This window comes from Nerophis lumbriciformis, linkage group LG24, assembly GCF_033978685.3.
Source record: "Nerophis lumbriciformis linkage group LG24, RoL_Nlum_v2.1, whole genome shotgun sequence".
NCBI classification, from domain to species: domain Eukaryota; kingdom Metazoa; phylum Chordata; class Actinopteri; order Syngnathiformes; family Syngnathidae; genus Nerophis; species Nerophis lumbriciformis.
In genome coordinates this window covers 26,539,360-26,554,217 of record NC_084571.2, presented here as the reverse complement: position 1 = coordinate 26,554,217, position 14,858 = coordinate 26,539,360, and the positions used below count along the sequence as shown (strand labels likewise).

The 14,858-nt window shown below is 36.2% G+C and overlaps 1 protein-coding gene across 3 annotated transcripts in view; it reads right to left on the bottom strand.

Moving 5' to 3' along the window:
* znf385c (zinc finger protein 385C) overlaps positions 1-8,956 on the bottom strand; it is a 409,652-nt gene extending 400,696 nt beyond the window's left edge. For all 3 annotated transcript variants that reach the window (XM_061981849.1, XM_061981850.1, XM_061981852.1), the window contains exon 1: positions 8,834-8,956. The gene's annotated coding sequence lies outside the window, so the exon portion shown is untranslated. The remainder of the gene's footprint in view (positions 1-8,833) is intronic.
* Positions 8,957-14,858: the final 5,902 nt, after the last annotated feature.

The window sequence follows — 14,858 nt, the reverse complement described above, 5'->3', positions numbered from 1 at the left end:
AATCAGAGAAGGCGTAGGAAACTACAGTATATATATATATATATATATATATATATATATATATATATATATATATCAAACATTTTATCAAACATATTTTTTATTGATATCACATGTCAATTGCGATATATTTTAATATCGTTTTATTGTCCATCCTTAGTTACAACGATGACTTGTATTGCAAATCTTGATCCGAAATCAGAGAAGACATAGGCGAAAGTGGGCTGTGCGCTCCTTGTACAAGTTGTATACACACAGGAAATATAAAACAGGCTTTTTGAACATGTTAAACACACTTCTGATGCAATAGCAGTTATTATAAATGTGACAACACTGAATTTGTCCACAAAGATAGCGAGATGAGTGACTTAATTCACAACCTTTCACACAGTTTGCATCCAGATAGTGGAATTAAGTGTGTGTTTGCGCTGGCCGCAGGTCAACTAGTGGCAGGCGTCATTGTCGTGGTCATCCTCGACGCTTCCGCTTTAAACTTTTTACAGAATCCAAGTGAAGGCCAATAATGGTTTTTCAAGAGAGGTCACCTGACGTCTATAATCTCAGACTCTGCTGCGGTCAGTGGTGGGAGGGAGGGGTCATCTTGGCTCAACGTTAGCAAAGAAGGAGACTGATGGAAGGTCAAAATAAAATGGGAAAAAGGCAGATGGACGGGCGAGAATAAGTGAGGTCAGTTAAAGCGATGACAGAGGCGTCAGTCAACTAGTTGTAAGTCCAGGTATCGTCCCAGAAGTTATGAAAATATTTGATGATGGTTGAAAAGTTACTTATTGCTGCTTTAAAGCCTTGTCCAGCTGTTTACTGATGTATAGTGTGCATGTTCAAATAACTCTTACTGCAAATGAATATCGGCTCCAAATATCGGTTATCGGCCTCCTTCACTACTAATAATCGGTGTTGGTGTCGGCAGTATAAAAAACATACTGGTCGATGTCTAATCTACATTCATAAGTGTGATTAATCGGATTTTAAAAATAATTTCTCCAGCAAAATTTAAATGTTGTATTAAACATTGCTTAAGGTTTTACCATGGTGATCGTCTGACCACTTTCTTTCTACTTCCAATTTTCCATAATCATCCAAATTGTACATCAAGCAGCGCTCCGCATTAGATTGTGTTTGTCTTTTTAAGATTTGACTGTTGTGTCTCTTGACATTATATAACATTAAACATGTTATATGGTTAATGCAGCTACAGGCTGTAGTAAATAAATATACATTGATTGATTGAGACTTTTATTAGTAGATTGCACAGTACAGTACATATTCTGTACAATTGACCACTTGTTTAAGTCGGGGTCCACGTTAATCAATTCATGGTAAAAAGTGAGTGCCAAGCAGTGAGATAGTGAGTTCCATTTTTATAGTCTTTGGTATGACTCGGCTGGGGTTTGAACTCACAACCTACCCATCTCAGGAGGGACACTCTAACCACTGGCAACTGAGTAGGTCAAGTAGTCAATGTAATTAATTGTGGCGGCTCGCCACGGCAAAATAAAAGCCAGCACACCTTAAAAATTAGGGTTTTTTTGACGTGAAAACAAACTAAGATAATATAATGTATGAATGGATATTTTTGTTTATTATTTGTGCACTATTGACGTGATGCACCAAAAGTTTGGCTGCCGAAAAAAAGACTTGCATCACCCAAACAGCGCTGCCGAAGCCGGATGTTGTGATGACATAAACAAGATGCACAGGATTGTCTGGAGCGGAGGCAGCATGTCTGCGATGTGGACGTAACGTTAATGTCTCCCAGATACGACAATCTATAAAATGTGCAAATGTTAGGAGGACAGTGGCGGCTTTTAAGGAGAGGAAGGCTCGCACAGCACGAAGCAAGTTCGACGTGGCCATCGAGCGACATAAGTAAAGAGTCTCTAAACATGAGTACATAATGATACAAAAAGATGCCAGATTTGTAACTAGTCGTTTTTAGAAAGAAAAAGTCACTAAAAGGATTAGAGAAGTCTCTAGAAATAAAAAAAAATTCTCAACAAAGTAGATCGTACTATAAGCCAGTGTTTTTCAACCTTTTTTGAGCCAAGGCATATTTTATTAATAAAGAAAATACGGAGGCACACCACCAGCAGAAAAGGTTAAAATGTGAAACTCCACCAGGTTGTCGTGCCTTATTTTGAGTTTGTTGTTGTTTTCCTGTGTGCAGTGCTTTAGTTCCTGTCTTGCGCTGTTATTTTGGTGACCCATCCTTCCTTTTATGTTGGTGTTTTCCTGTAGCAGCTTCACGCCTTCCTTTGAATGCTATTACCTGACCTGATTTGTGTTAGCAATCAAGACTATTTAAGGTGTGCGTACTATACCCTTCTTTGTGGGGACATTGTTGATTGTCATGTCATGTACGGATGTACTTTGTGGACGCTATCTCTGCTCCACACGCTGTAAGTCTTTGCTGTCGTCCAGCATTCTGTTTTTGTTTACTTTGTAGCAAGTCCAGTTTTACTTTCGTTTTGCATAGCCATCCCTATGCTACAGTGCCTTTTCCTTTCCCTTTTGTTCAGTTTTGTTTTAATCATTACATACCATTTTACCTGCACACTGTCTCCCGCTGTGCTCTGCATATTGGGATCTCGACAAAACCATGCTAAACACATTCCGACTTCTACAAAGCAATGAACTACCTGCTGCAACCTACTGATATGGAGTAGTACCGTATTTTCTGCACTATAAGGCGCACCTTCAATGAATGGCCTATTTTTAAACTTTGTTCATATATAAGGCGCACCGCATTATAAGGCCCATAGAATAGACGCTACAGTCGAGGCTGGAGTTATGTTATGCATCCCGTAGTTGCGAGACCTGTTGTGGGTCAATATTAGTCCATATATAAGGCGCACCGGATTATAAGGCGCACTGTCAGCTTTTGAGAAAATTGGAGGTTTTTAGGTGCGCCTTATAGTGCGGAAAATACGGTACATGGTTAACCTGCTGAGCTCTATACAGCACAGACACTAGACAACGGCACATTATTTGCAGATTATAATTATTGATTTGCAAAAAATATTTTGTGGACCAAGTAGGTGAAGTTGCAAAATTTCCCACGGCACACCAGACAATCTAGTGTGCCGCGGCACAGTGGTTGAAAAACACTGCTATAAGCAGCAACAATTGAAAATTAGAGCAAAACGATATTACGTAAGAAAAATATATGTTAATACTACTTAATAATAACACAGATTTGTTTTTAAATGTATGTACCGTATTGCATTTTGTTTGTCTTTCTAAAGAAAACGTATGCATTCCCGCAATCTATATGATTATGTCATGTTGATCACGCCCCCACCGCCACAGGTATGTTAGCAATTTGGGGAAACCCTGATAATAGTATGGCAGGAGAAATATGTGTTAGCTCATAAAAATGCTGATAATTGCTTAATGAAAGTTGACAGTAAACAGCACCCCCTGGTGAGAATATGCTGCCCATTATTCCATCTAAAAGTTCCAACATTTCCTCAAGCGAGCCTTGGACGCTTTCCACATTTGTCATCCTTGTGTTAACAACCTGAACTAGAGGCTGCCATCTTATTCTTTGCTCTCCACAATGGCACACTTCAAGTGAGCTCTTCACATTTCTGCATCTTAGAAGCATCAAGGTGATGCTATTCCCAGAGCACTCATGGCACTCAAAGCACACCATTGGACTCCAGCGCTGTGCCTCACACAAACACTAAAACACACCAGTTTGGCTGCACTACATAAAACAAAATGCACAGAATGCAGCTGATCATAAGAGCAAAAGAGACTGAAGCAGCTGTTGTTAGTAAATACACACTTTAACAGCTCATGTCAAACATCCTGCAAGAAATGCAATATTATCAAGCCCATTCATAGCTATTCACAAATAGCTATGTGGAACCGCTTATGTCGTCTGGTTATGTCGGTTGCTAACAGTAGCATGCCAACCTTTTAGCCAATTTTGTAGCCATATACATCAGAGTCATATAACTTAGTGCTTGAAACATGTTACCTGTGAGCATGCTAACACTAGCATGCTAGCATGTTCACTTTTTTAGGTAATTTTACAATAACACATAATACTTATTAAATACAATACTAAATAGAAAACCAACAATGAATGAAAGCAACAGTATCAGTAATAATGTCAATAATAAAAATTGAGACAAAAAATTTTTTTTTTTCTTTTTTAAATCAATTCTCGAAATTCAATTTAGAATCAGAATATATAAAAATCGCTATTTTAGAGTGAATTGGTTTTTGAGCACCCCTTCCAGTTCAGTGCAAAGTAAGCTTATGAATAAAATCCGGGGCTGTACCACAGCAACTAAGTAAATGCACACATGTATCTATTTTATTCAGATTGACGGCCAACGTGAGGAAAATGTTTGCACATGTACGATATAGTACAATACCTCATCGGTGTTATAGTCGAGACATACATTTCTGTAGAATGTGCGTCTGAATTTTAGACGCTTATTTTTTACTCTAAAATATCATATTAAAACTAGGGCTGGGCAATATATGGAGTTTGTAAGATGTATCGATATATTTTTTAAACAATATATGATATATGAAAATATCAATATCATTTACTTCACGTAAAAATTACCAAACGCCGCTTATTTGTTGTTCCTTGTTCTCCCCGCTCCCCATCCATGGGCTACTAAACCCCTCCCCTTCCTCCTTCCAAGACGTGTTTGCACTATAAGAACATTCATGATTGGTTGGTTGTTTACTATGATTAGTCACGATTGGTTAGGGACAGGCCAATCAGAGGCAAGATAGGGTGGATCATCAAACCAGGAAGGGAAATTAAAAAGTGACTGCCTGCAAATGTATTTTTTTATCTGAGTTTGATACATTTTGTAATATTTGCACAGCTATATTATTTATTTTATGTAGAAATAATATTTTTCTATTTCATTTGTGCTATGTAATTCTGTACTACTTAAACAGATTTTTTTCTGTGCTGTTAATACCCATCTTTACTAACTGGGTTATTAAAAATGCCACTGACAGTACAGTTGTCATTCACTTCAATTTTACTGAATATCGCTCAAAAATTAATATCTTTATATGTAGACTTTCACCCAAAAATATATCGAGATATATATCAAATATCGAGTTTAAGTAAAAATATACCGAGATATACTTTCTCGTCCATATCGCCCAGCCCTAATTAAAACACAAGAATAACAAATAAAAATGGGGGGGAACTTTTTAGGTAAATAAAAAATCCTTTATTATTACCCATTCTCTTTTTTTTCTTGTATTAAGGCAGTAGTTCGCAATTATTTTTCTGTAATACAGACAGAAGGGACAGAATTTTTCACGCCCCCCCTAAAGTTAATGTTTTTTTTAATCTGCATTTGCCAAGATAGTTCTTTACTAACACTAAAGAGGCTATTACGCCATTGCCTCTCACGCTGTTTGGAACTTGCTCACAGTTACATTTGTCTAGGGGACATACATTTTCCACACCCTCCATGAAGATATACGTTGTTACGCTATTGCAGTGATTCTTAATCTGTGGTACGCAAGCTCCATCAAGTATTACGCCAAAGAATTACCTGATTTTATGTGCAGTTTTTTATTTTCCCATATTCAAACACAGTGTTACTGTTCAAACTGTGGGCAACGTTACAGTGGCCAGAGACATTTGAGTTGGGTTGAGTTGAGTTTGAGTTTATTTGATACATACACCCATACAACATGATACATCACAATTTCCAGTTTCTTTATTATACATTTTCGAAAAGGAGTAGGAAGAATCCTACCCCTTTTCCTTTACATAACAGTTGCTAAAACCTTTGTTCACTTCCTGTTCTCAAATTATTCACAATATACTACATTACTAATAACAGTAAAAATAAATAAATAATAATTAGTGAAGTAAGTTATATTTCATTTGGTGAGATAAATAAGATTATTTAGAAAATAAATGGATGGATGAAATAAATTCAGAATGTTTATCATGGTTCTTCTTCTTTGTACTTTGTAAACACTTTAAGTTTGAAGAGTTTCTTGAAGTGGATCATATTAGTACATTGTTTGATTTCTTTGGTTAATCCATTCCATAATTGAATTCCACATACTGATATACTGAAGGTCTTATGTTTTGTACGTGCGTACAAATGTTTTCAATTACATTTTTATCTAAGATAATATTTCTCCTACATTAAACACATGAAATATGCTTGTTACAGTAAGGAAGAGATTCATATGGCCCCAATTCTGGGTGGATCCCATGTTAGAGGAAGAGGAGGGGTTAATTATTTTTGCAATGCAATCTGCTGAAAATAATGGAAAACGCCACTCTACATAGTGGTCAAAGTTGGAATTGCCACAAATTACGTGTTAGGATATTCAACACTCTACTGCTGTTTGGTGGCTGAAGTGGATAGTGCACCCCTCCAATTTGTCACGTTTCATCTGTTAGGTAGACCGTGACAAATGGCGCCGTACGAATCCCCTTCATAAAACCACTGCCTTGTTTTTAACAAATACTTAGGCTTACAATGCTACTGCGCAAGCTGCTTTGGTTATGTCAACAGCCGCTTATGTTGACGTCAGTCAGTCGGTCTACGGGGTGTCGACATAAACGGATTCCACTGCAATAGCTGTTGTTAGTACATCAGTCGAGGAAAATGATCAAACTACATAAATAACATACTGTAATTTGATTTTGATTTTTTTTTTTATCTTGATAGATTACAAATTAACACCAATGAGTTGACTGATGAACATTATCAATCCAATCCAATCCACTTTATTTATATAGCACATTTAAACAACAAAAATGTTTCCAAAGTGCTGCGCAAAAATATTAAAAACAAGATTCTAATACTATCCTTAATTCCACCAATGACTGAATAAAAAATAAAAAAAACAATATAAAAACAATATAAGAACAATAGAAAAATAAATATGATAAAAACTATTTTAAAGGTTAAAATCAATCAAAACAATAAATAGAAATAAAAATGTAAAAACACAGAGGATCACACAACTCACGTAGTGTTGAAAGCCAGAGAATAAAAGTGGGTCTTAAGACGAGACTTAAAACACTCCACTGTGGGAGCACTTCAAACATGGAGGGGCAGGGTGTTCCAGAGCTTAGGGTCGACCACAGAGAAAGCCCTGTCTCCCTTGGTTTTAAGTCTGGTCTTGGGCACCACGAGCTGGAGCTGGCTCTCGGACCTCAGAGCGCGCGCAGGAGTGTAAATTTGGATGAGGTCCGAGATATTTATATTGATTTATCACATAATTTATTCAGAAAATATAAATAACGACAAATAAAAATACAATACTATGAACCGCAACATGTAAGTGTAAAAAAACCCAACAAGATTTGTACAATTTCAGAATGTGCTTGTTCTGTTTTTAAAGTTCTCTTTATTTTTAAGTTATCGTTATGTGATTTTAGCAGTCCGGCCCACTTGGGAGTAGATTTTTCTCCATGTGGACCCCGATCTAAAATGAGTTTGACATCCCTGCCTCAGCAGAGAATGTGTAATCCAAAACTACTGCAGGTGTACTACAAGTATATTGCACTACTGCACAAGTATGTTGCATCCTAATCCAACAACAGCACATTTTAACAAGAAACCAGAAGCAGACGTTCATTGTCTATAACAGTGGTTCTCAAATGGGGGTACGCGTACCCCTGGGGGTACTTGAAGGTATGCCAAGGGGTACGTGAGATTTTTTTTAAATGTCTGTCAAAAAGAACTGTGAAAAGAAATGCAACAATGCAATATTCAGTGTAGACAGCTAGATTTTTTGTTGACATGTTCCATAAATATTGATGTTAAAGATTTCTTTTTTTGTGAAGAAATGTTTAGAATTAAGTTCATTACAATCCCCAAAGAGGGCACTTTAAGTTGATGATTACTTCTATGTGTAGAAATCTTTATTTATAATTGAATCACTTGTTTATTTTTCAACAAGTTTTTAGTTATTTTTATATCTTTTTTTCCAAATACTTCAAGAAAGACCACAACAAATGAGCAATATTTTGCACTGTTATACAATTTAATAAATCACAAACTAATGACATAGTGCTGTATTTTACTTCTTTATCTCTTTTTTTTCAACCAAAAATGCTTTGCTTTGATTAGGGGGTACTTGAATTAAAAAAAAATTTCACAGGGGGTACATCACTGAAAAAAGGTTGAGAACCACTGGTCTATAACTAAAGTCACGTTGAGACTTGAGACTTTTTTTAGTAGATTGCACAGTACAGTACATATTACGTACAATTGACCACTAAATGGTTAAACCCGAATACGTTTTTCAACTTGTTTAAGTCGGTGTCCACGTTAATCAATTCATGGTATGTTCATGTTAAAAGTATGACGTCACTTCAACGTTTGTATAGTCGTAGAACCGTATAATATACATATAATAATCTACATTTGGGGTTATTTAGTCCACTTACAGCTGGTGTCGGTAAATAATGAAACATGAGGTAATAGTAACAGGTTAGGACATAATGTTGGACACCGTGTATGTTGCGAGCATCCACTGACACATATCAAGTGTTAGCATAAATAGTTATTTTAATAAATACATTAATTACTTGATAATATGTTGTAAACCCCATACAATTATCCCACTGACTTAAAAGAAAGTGAAGCATCCTTGCTGGGTCAAACTTGCTAACTTTCTGGACCACAAACTTTAATTTCCGGTTCGAACTACGTGACAACCAACTCCAATAAAACTTCTAGAACATTCCAGGTGTTTCCCTCCATTTAACACCTGTAGTAGATACAGCATCACCGCCGAAGCCACAACGGACAAAAACGAGTCTTATTTAACACAGGGGTTGTCTTACCTGAGCCGGTTCCGTCGCCTCCCCGGTCCGATGGTCGTGGTCTGTGGTGTCAAGCGGCGAAGAAAGCAGGTCGACTCGGTACCGACTGACTGACTAAAGACGGCAGCGCAGCCATCCGTCAAGATTGAAGCGGCAAGATGGCACAGGAAGCTTCCTTTCAGTATAAAAGCACGAACGTAATTTTCAAGACAAGTTTACGTTAGGACATGCATTTTGTCCTGCTTTTTTCCTCCACGGTTGTTCATTTTAGTGTTGTAGAAACATTACAGCAACACAAAGATGTGTTTTTGTTTTCATAGTAATTTGAACAACCCGGATGACACATGTAAGGATTTATTTTGAAATGATTAATCAGCCGTGGGGCTTGAAATTCTAGAATGTTTCGAAAATGTTAACAACCCCTTATAATAATGAAAAATAATAATAATGATAATATTTGCTACCATATTTTCTATAAACATTTAATATATATTTTGACCCAATACAATTATTTAATACAATTTTATTGTACTTAATTTAACGTAAAATGTAATAATTTGTCAAGGAAATAATTATGTAATCCACATAATATAATTTACATTAATGCCATAAGAGAACAATGCTAATGCTTGATCATTAGATTTAATCAAAACTTGAATTATAAATCACGGTATAGGAAAATAACACATACCCTAAAGTCATTTATAAAATAATTACAACAGTCATTAAAAAAATAAAATAATAATAATAGCTATCAAATTCTCTATAAACACTGAATATATATTTCGGCCCCTTACAATTATTTTTAAGATTTGTATTTTACTTTGTCAAGTGAATAATTATGTCATTCACATAATATAACTTACATTCATGGCATAACATAGAATGTTAATGCTTGATCATTACGTTTAATCAAAAATTGATACTAAATACATCTTAATTTATAAATCTAATTAAAATGACAACAATGGACCAAAGTACTGTACAGGAAAATACCACATTACATAAAGTCCATTTATAAAATAAATAAAACAAACAAGCATTTAAAAAAAAAATTAAAACAAATAAAAATAATACTAATAGTGATAATTATAATAATAATACAATCTCTATAAACAATATGTATTTTGACCTCATACAATTATTTAAAAAACATATTTTACTTAATTTAACGTAAATGTAGTTATTTGTCAAGTAAAAAAAAATCCATCCACATACATTAATGGCATAACAGAAATATGGTAATGCTTTATCATTACATTGAATCAAAACTTAATTTCCAATCCATCATTTTTTATGTATCAACATAAATTAACCACAGTGGACCAAAGTGCTGTACTGTACAGAAAAATGACACATAGCCTACTGTTCGTTTATTAAAAAATTAAAATAACATTCCTTGACAAAAAATAATAATAAAAAACAAATACTAACAATAATGATAATAATAATGATGACAGTAATAATAATAATATATATCTAATTTTCTAAAAAGACCTATTATATATGTTGACCCCATACAACTATTTTGAGATTTTTATTTTACTTAATTTAACGTTAATGTAGTCATTTGTCAAGTAAGTAATTATGGCATCTACGTAGTATAATTTACATTAATGGTATAACAGAGAAATGTTAATGATTTATCATTACATTTAATCAAAATATATCCAATCCATCTGTATTCATAAATCAATTTAAAATACCCACAGCTGACCAAAGTGATGTACAGAAAAATAACGTATAGCTAAAGTCCATTTTTAAAATAAATAAAAGTAGCATTCTTTTAAAACAACAGAAAAACAAACAAACAGTAAAACGCAAAACATAAAGTCAGTGTCACCAGTGTTGGGACTAACGTTAGTTAGTTACAAAGTAACGCGTTACTGTAACGCCGTTAATTTCGGCGGTAACTAGTAGTCTAATTCGTTATTTTTTATATTCAGTAACTCAGTTACCATTACTACATGATGCGTTACTGCGTTATTTTACGTTATTTTTTATGTAGTATCGGCTACAAACAAAAGATCTGAGTGTGTTTTATTGGAGAGTTGCAGTGTCGTCCTTCTGAATCTTCTTGTGTCACAACGGGGAGAAGAGAAGAGGTGTGTGTCTGGGTGTGGGTGTGGGGAGGGGGGGCGTGTCTATGTTTACCAACAAGACATCATGGCGGAGACGCAGTCGAGTTTCTTAACATGGAGATATTCTCACTACTTTTCTTTTGTCAATCACAAAGAAAAGAACATTTTAGTTAAATGTAAGTTGTGTCTTGGATCAAAGATCCCATCTACTGCCCAAAACAGCAATTCAAATCTGCTGAAACAGCTACAAGAGCAACATGCTTCGACAAAGCTGGTAAAGAGATACACAGACTCCGATGCCACTTCACCTCCACCTCCACCTAAGGATTTTAACGGAGGCACTACTAGCCAGGACAACGCTGATAGAGCCATTGCAGCGTATGTGCTAGAAGACATGCAGGCTATTTCTACAGTGGAGTCACCCGCTTTCAGGCAGCTAATTAGCATGATACCGGCGTCAAACAGCAAATGGCACGGAAAACATTTTCACGTACTTGGACACAGTGGACAGTGAGTACATAAACATGGAAAGCGAGCTAAAGAAAACACTCCAAACTCTGCTTCTGCTCATCATTCAGCACTGAAGGTACACACTCACTGTCAATTCTCTTATATACTGTTGCTCTTTCATTCTAGACTTCTTGAGTGTTTGATTATCACATCACTCTAAATGTATAGACTATAAAGTTCACAAACATAAAGAGGGATCCTAGTGGGCCAGGCCAATCTTTCCTCATCGCTAAACTAAAACTGGGGAAATGCGTAGTGTTCTGGGCTTCAGTACAGTGTTGATCTCCTGAAGACATGATTTTATTTCACAATTCCTTGAGAGAAAAAAACACCTGGTTAGGCTTGTGTATGTCATGTGTGCCTTCCTTGGGTGAAGCCAGCTATACAGCTATGTTGTTATTATGCTGTTTGTTACTTATGTATGTTATGTTACAGCTATTTAAAATAGTGTTGTCAATTTGTTCTGGCCTGAAATAAATTGGCCCTTTGAAACATATCTTTGTCTTTGTGTGTTGTATGCAGACCACATTGCTTTCTGAGTTCAGTGATGCAAATGCATGTCAAGTTGATCAACAGATTGTATTATTCTCCAGTGCAATAACAGTACTGAAATGAAGGCTAAAAGGGCATTAATAGCATACTTGCCAACCTTGAGACCTCCGATTTCTGGAGGCGGTGGCGTGGTTGGGGGCGGGGTGAGTGGTTGGGGGCGTGGTTAAGAGGGGAGGAGTATATTTACAGCTAGAATTCACCAAGTCAAGTATTTCATATATATATATATATATATATATATATATATATATATATATATATATATATATATATATATATATATAAGAAATACTTGACTTTCTGTGTTCATTTATTTACACATATACACACACATAACACTCATCTACTCATTGTTGAGTTAAGGGTTGAATTGTCCATCCTTGTTCTATTCTCTGTCACTATTTTTCTAACCATGCTGAACACCCTCTCTGATGATGCATTGCTGTGTGGCACGCACAAAAGTGCTTTCATCAAATGCACTAGAGTCAGGAATCTTCCATCTCTCCCTAGCATGGCCCAAAACCGGTCAATCTTTGCTTCCTGAGGAAGATCTTCACTGCCAAGCACTTGGTAGTCCACTACTTCTTCCCGGAGGCTATCCAGGTCCAATCGCAGCTGCGGCTTGGAACTTACAAGCGTATTTCTTCATCTTACTCGTCGTCGGCGTCGCCATGGCTGTATCTTCCTCGTTCTTCTGCTTCGTCTCCTTGTTGTGTGCGCAGTTGTGCACTCTCTAAAAGCCGTAGATGTTGTTGTCACATGCATGTACAGTAGATGGCAGTATTTTTCTGTTTAAGAGTGTCACAACATTGCTGTTTACGGCAGACAAACTGCTTTACGGTAGACGAAAAAGTGACTGCTGTTGTTGTGTGTTGTTGCCGCGCTGGGAGGACGTTAATGAAACTGCCTAACAATAAACCCACATAAGAAACCAATAACTCGCCCTCGATCATTATATAGTTATAACGTGATTGGGCAGGCACGCTGTTTATATTGTGGGAAAGCGGACGTGAAAACAGGCTGTCCTCACTCAGGTCTGCATGGAGCTGGAGGGGGCGTGGCCTCCAGCTCCGGCTGAAAATCTGGAGATTTTCGGGAGAATATTTGTCCCGGGAGGTTTTCGGGAGAGGCGCTGATTTTCGGGAGTCTCCCGGAAAATTCGAAGGGTTGGCAAGTATGATTAATAGGAGATTTAAAAAAAAAAGAAAAAGAAAAAAATAAGTAACTAAATAGTTACTTTTCGCGCATTACTTTTTGGTGTAAGTAACTGAGTTAGTAACTGAGTTACTTTTGAAATAAAGTAACTAGTAACTGTAACTAGTTACTGTTACTAGTTACTTTATTTCAAAAGTAACTCAGTTACTGATTTTCAGCCGGAGCTGGAGGCCACGCCCCCTCCAGCTCCGGCTGAAAATCTGGAGATCTTCGGGAGAATATTTGTCCCGGGAGGTTTTCGGGAGAGGCGCTGAATTTCGGGAGTCTCCCGGAAAATTCGGGAGGGTTGGCAAGTATGATTAATAGGAGCTTTAAAAAAAAAAGAAAAAGAAAAAAATAAGTAACTAAATAGTTACTTTTCGCGCATTACTTTTTGGTGTAAGTAACTGAGTTAGTAACTGAGTTACTTTTGAAATAAAGTAACTAGTAACTGTAACTAGTTACTGTTACTAGTCACTTTATTTCAAAAGTAACTCAGTTACTGATTTTCAGCCGGAGCTGGAGGCCACGCCCCCTCCAGCTCCGGCTGAAAATCTGGAGATTTTCGGGAGAATATATGTCCCGGGAGGTTTTCGGGAGAGGCGCTGAATTTCGGGAGTCTCCCGGAAAATTCGGGAGGGTTGGCAAGTATGATTAATAGGAGCTTTAAAAAAGAAAAAAAAGAAAAAAAGAAGTAACTAAATAGTTACTTTTCACGCATTACTTTTTGGTGTAAGTAACTGAGTTAGTAACTGAGTTACTTTTGAAATAAAGTAACTAGTAACTGTAACTAGTTACTGTTACTAGTTACTTTATTTCAAAAGTAACTCAGTTACCGATTTTCAGCCGGAGCTGGAGGCCACGCCCCCTCCAGCTCCGGCTGAAAATCGGGAGATTTTCGGGAGACTATTTGTCCCGGGAGGTTTTCGGGAGAGGCGCTGAATTTCGGGAGTCTCCCGGAAAATTTGGGAGGGTTGGCAAGTATGATTAATAGGAGCTTTAAAAAAAAAAGAAAAAGAAAAAAATAAGTAACTAAATAGTTACTTTTCGCGCATTACTTTTTGGTGTAAGTAACTGAGTTAGTAACTGAGTTACTTTTGAAATAAAGTAACTATTAACTGTAACTAGTTACTGTTACTAGTTACTTTATTTCAAAAGAACTGAGTTACTTTTGAAATAAAGTAACTAGTAACTGTAACTAGTTACTGTTACTAGTTACTTTATTTCAAAAGTAACTCAGTTACCGATTTTCAGCCGGAGCTGGAGGCCACGCCCCCTCCAGCTCCGGCTGAAAATCGGGAGATTTTCGGGAGAATATATGTCCCGGGAGGTTTTCGGGAGAGTCGCTGAATTTCGGGAGTCTCCCGGAAAATTCGGGAGGGTTGGCAAGTATGATTAATAGGAGCTTTAAAAAAGAAAAAAAAGAAAAAAAGAAGTAACTAAATAGTTACTTTTCACGCATTACTTTTTGGTGTAAGTAACTGAGTTAGTAACTGAGTTACTTTTGAAATAAAGTAACTAGTAACTGTAACTAGTTACTGTTACTAGTTACTTTATTTCAAAAGTAACTAGTAACTGTAACTAGTTACTGCTTTTCATCAACTAACCCAACACTGAGTGTCACATGGTGTATATGTAGTTATTATATTATGTATATATTATATGTATATATTATGTTATATTATATTATGTTATTATATTATGTTGTT